This window comes from Schistocerca cancellata, unplaced genomic scaffold (genome assembly GCF_023864275.1).
Source record: "Schistocerca cancellata isolate TAMUIC-IGC-003103 unplaced genomic scaffold, iqSchCanc2.1 HiC_scaffold_920, whole genome shotgun sequence".
In the NCBI taxonomy this organism is placed as follows: Eukaryota; Metazoa; Arthropoda; class Insecta; order Orthoptera; family Acrididae; genus Schistocerca; species Schistocerca cancellata.
Window position 1 is genome coordinate 1 of NW_026046928.1, and position 5,000 is coordinate 5,000.

Consider the following 5,000-nt stretch of genomic DNA (forward strand, 5'->3'; position numbering starts at 1 on the left):
CGCATGGTCAACGGTTCGCGCACGCCCTCTGGTCCCGACGACGGCAACGTCCACAATAAACAGACCATACCGCCATCTGTGGGATACCCAGGCGTCTTATTTCGTGAAGACACCATGCCGACCTCTATGGGACGATGGTGACACCGCCGCCCACAGGCGCAACACAGCCATCTATGGGAATGTGACCAAACTACATTGCCATCCGGCCCAGAAACGACACCTCCATCTACAGGAATCGAACGAAACTACGCCAACCATACCTCCAAAACACGGCACCGCCATCTATGACAATGTGACGAAACCACATGCAATAGCTCCATCTACGCGAATCGGACGACACTACGTCCACCATGTCGAGCGCACCACCAAAAATACCGCCATCTGCAGGTCTCCCGCAACATGGCCTGCTGCACCGACGATACTGCCATCTATGAGACGACAAGCCGACGACGACATCGCTAGGGCCCACAGTGCCCATTTTCCGACGCCACCCACAAAGCCTGCATCATCTGTCCACCACAGGAGCCCCAACGCCAGTGCCTGCGCCGCACGAAGTCGTCGACCGATCATCGCTCCGCTCCACTCCACTCGCACCCGCACCCGCAAGTGCCCCACCCCAACCGCCCAAATCGCAACTCCAGCGGATGAACGGCGGACTCTTCCCGCACTCGTAACGTGCAATCCACCCCTATATCATGCGTTTCATGAAGAGTTATATCCAATATGCCATATTCCCGCTGTCCCTATACATGCTCTAAGTAGCTCGCTTGCTACAGCAGCAGCAGCACCACGTCCGCGCGCTTCCCTGGGGGCACTGAACCGCAGGACGCGAGACCCCACGCCCAGTGGCAAACAGGACTCCTCTCACAATATAGACGGTCACTACCCCGCACAACGATGACGGTGTGGGGGCCATTTTACGACACCGCTTCCTGCGGTGCCAACGCTGTCGTAGAGTCGATACGCCATCTTTGGTAGAAGGCAACCATTCCGCTGTAAATGAGTACGTCGCTCGTAGTTCAGTCACCTCGCAGCACTGCTCAGTAAACTATGCAGGCCCACATAGATAGATCAAATACGCAAATGCCCCTATACATGCTGAACGTCTGTGCAAACAAAAGGAACCACACGTCACCCACACACTCTATCACACACTACTCTCTGCCTGTAACAGACACAGATGCAATAATTAAGCACCACCATGGACCAACGTCCGGTGCATCCTATCCGCCACAGTACACCAACCAGACTATGATAACCAGGCCACGAGGTCCAATCATAAAACAGAATATCCCACTCGTCCGACAACCACAATTGCTCAGATAAGCCACCAACACCCACACATGTCCCACACAGGGGTGCACCCAACATCACCACACTGCCTCGTCTTACAGAACAAACACACTGGCAGGAATGAAACACACAGGTCTGCCGCAACCTCGGACACGGCGCGCCCCCTCTCACTACCGAAAAGCGCATCCCAACGTGACATACCTCCTTTGACACACTGACGCTGCCTCGGGCATCCACTTCCTACGGTCAATATGAACGAACCTCGCCCCGCCCCCCCCCCCCCCCCCCCACCAACACGCCATCCCATACCACAATGTGTACCGTACCCAAACCTAACGTGTACTGTACTACAACGCAATGTGTACCAAAACACAACCCAGTTTGTACCTTAACCTAACCTATGTCACCTTAACCTAACCTATGTCACCTTAACCTAACCTATGTCACCTTAACCTAACCTATGTCACCTTAACCTAACCTATGTCACCTTAACCTAACCTATGTCACCTTAACCTAACCTATGTCACCTTAACCTAACCCATCTTGCACCTTAACCTAACCTATGTCGCCTTAACCTAACCTCTGTTGCACCTTAACCTAACCTGTGTTGCACCTTAACCTAACCTGTGTTGCACCTTAACCTAACCTGTGTTGCACCTTAACCTAACGCAATTTGCACCGCAATGTAACGCAATTTGCACCGCAATGTAATGCAATTTGTACCGCAATCTACCCCAAGTTGTACCGCAATCTACCCCAAGTTGTACCGCAATCTACCCCAAGTTGTACCGCAATCTACCCCAAGTTGTACCGCAATCTACCCCAAGTTGTACCGCAATCTACCCCAAGTTGTACCGCAATCTACCCCAAGTTGTACCGCAATCTACCCCAAGTTGTACCGCAATCTACCCCAAGTTGTACCGCAATCTACCCCAAGTTGTACCGCAATCTACCCCAAGTTGTACCGCAATCTACCCCAAGTTGTGCCGCAATCTACCCCAAGTTGTGCCGCAATCTACCCCAAGTTGTGCCGCAATCTACCCCAAGTTGTGCCGCAATCTACCCCAAGTTGTGCCGCAATCTACCCCAAGTTGTGCCGCAATCTACCCCACGTTGTGCCTTAACCTAACCCACGTTGTGCCTTAACCTAACCCACGTTGTGCCTTAACATAACCCACGTTGTGCCTTAACATAACCCACGTTGTGCCTTAACCTAACCCACGTTGTGCCTTAACCTGCTCTGTAAATGGCATATGACACGTTACATTAATGTATTGTTGTCCAACCGCAACCCGCTCAGAATGTTGTGTACACAGCTACGTGTCATCTCCCCATAACAGCTGTATTGCAGTGTGGTACGCCATAGAGACGTGTGGGAGTAATGGACGCAGTGGATGGCGATCAGCATGAGCCGTCTGTTCATGTAGTGGCGCGTGTATGCAGACATAGTAGTCTCTTCTCACACAATGTGATAGCACGGTGTCCCGCGTTCCACATCTGCGACATGCTACAGAGGCCGGTTGACAGTTCGTCGCGCAATGGACATCGCATACGTACGGGGGCACCTTCCACGTGCCCTCTAGTCGGGCACATTTTGTTGCGTGGATGTGAGCGGATGTAGTGTGTCTTGACACCTGACAGGCAGGCATGCAATAATAGTTGACTTTGCAAACGGGGATGGACGTGGACGTGTACGTTTACTGGTGACGTTACGCAAATGAACAACTGGTAACCCGTTGTGGTGCGGTTGATCTTGCTGGAGGTACATCTGTGAGGGCAACGATCGGTACAGCTATGACGCGGTTGTGTCAGCGATACCCACCACACCAATGAACGTGAATGTGGATCTGGGTGTGAAGCGATACGCGGCTGTGGGTGGGTGGGACTGTCCCCGGCCGGTGAGGGGGGGGCCGCCCGGCGTGCTGGCCGCGCGGTGCGTGGGCGCACGCGCTACAGCCGGCTGGTGGGGGCGCCCAGTGGCAGGCGCGCCGGCCGACGGACGCGGCAGGCGGCGCAGCTGCGCGCCGGGGCACCCTGCGCGCGGCGCCGTGCAGCCAAAGTGGGTCCTCGCCGGCCCGGTGCGAAGCGCGGTGGACATCTGCAGTGTGCTGGTCCGATTGAGGACTGTGTGCGTTGAGGATGCGCCGCCGCCCGGCACTCGGCGCCGCGACGCCGTCTGCTGCTCGGTCGCCCCAGCGGTTCTCGCTGGTGGTTTGTATCGCAGTTGTGCAGACGTGTTGGCACGTGCGCTGTGCTGGGAGAGTTCGCTTCGGCACCCACGTGGGGCCTTTGCCCTTCTGTGGCGCTGGCGTTGGAGCTGCCGGTCACCGTAGGTGGCGCGTGTTGTCTCCCGCCGGCAATGCCACGACAGCACGCTCCCGGGCCTCTGTCGGCAGCGGCAAGCTCAGTTGGGAGCACGGGTGGTCGCACCTAAAGCGTCTACTCGCCTAACTCCGGGCGATTGCGCCTCTCTCGAACCCGACCAAGTACTTAGGACGGCGCTGCGCGCCGCCGGGACCTGAGAGGGTTTCGAGGTGTATTGTGCAGGGGAGCTCAGCCTCCTCCTGTTTGCAGAATAATTGAGCGGACGCTTGCGTGTTCGCGCGGGCCCCCGGGACACACTCCCGGGCGGCCGGCTGCTCAGCTCTAGTTGACGCAGCTCCCTGGTTGATCCTGCCAGTAGTCATATGCTTGTCTCAAAGATTAAGCCATGCATGTCTCAGTACAAGCCGCATTAAGGTGAAACCGCGAATGGCTCATTAAATCAGTTATGGTTCCTTAGATCGTACCCACGTTACTTGGATAACTGTGGTAATTCTAGAGCTAATACATGCAAACAGAGTCCCGACCAGAGATGGAAGGGACGCTTTTATTAGATCAAAACCAATCGGTCGGCTCGTCCGGTCCGTTTGCCTTGGTGACTCTGAATAACTTTGGGCTGATCGCACGGTCCTCGTACCGGCGACGCATCTTTCAAATGTCTGCCTTATCAACTGTCGATGGTAGGTTCTGCGCCTACCATGGTTGTAACGGGTAACGGGGAATCAGGGTTCGATTCCGGAGAGGGAGCCTGAGAAACGGCTACCACATCCAAGGAAGGCAGCAGGCGCGCAAATTACCCACTCCCGGCACGGGGAGGTAGTGACGAAAAATAACGATACGGGACTCATCCGAGGCCCCGTAATCGGAATGAGTACACTTTAAATCCTTTAACGAGTATCTATTGGAGGGCAAGTCTGGTGCCAGCAGCCGCGGTAATTCCAGCTCCAATAGCGTATATTAAAGTTGTTGCGGTTAAAAAGCTCGTAGTTGGATTTGTGTCCCACGCTGTTGGTTCACCGCCCGTCGGTGTTTAACTGGCATGTATCGTGGGACGTCCTGCCGGTGGGGCGAGCCGAAGGCGTGCGACCGCCTCGTGCGTGTTCGTGCGTCCCGAGGCGGACCCCGTTGAAATCCTACCAAGGTGCTCTTTATTGAGTGTCTGGGTGGGCCGGCACGTTTACTTTGAACAAATTAGAGTGCTTAAAGCAGGCAAGCCCGCCTGAATACTGTGTGCATGGAATAATGGAATAGGACCTCGGTTCTATTTTGTTGGTTTTCGGAACCCGAGGTAATGATTAATAGGGACAGGCGGGGGCATTCGTATTGCGACGTTAGAGGTGAAATTCTTGGATCGTCGCAAGACGAACAGAAGCGAAAGCATTTGC

At 55.0% G+C, this 5,000-nt stretch overlaps 1 non-coding gene across 1 annotated transcript in view; it reads left to right on the forward strand.

Moving 5' to 3' along the window:
* The first annotated feature begins 3,953 nt into the window (after window positions 1-3,953).
* LOC126149274 (small subunit ribosomal RNA) overlaps window positions 3,954-5,000 on the forward strand; it is a 1,909-nt gene continuing 862 nt past the window's right edge. Inside the window, exon 1 of the ribosomal RNA XR_007530772.1 lies at window positions 3,954-5,000. This exon is cut by the window's right edge and continues 862 nt beyond it. This is a non-coding gene — a ribosomal RNA (small subunit ribosomal RNA).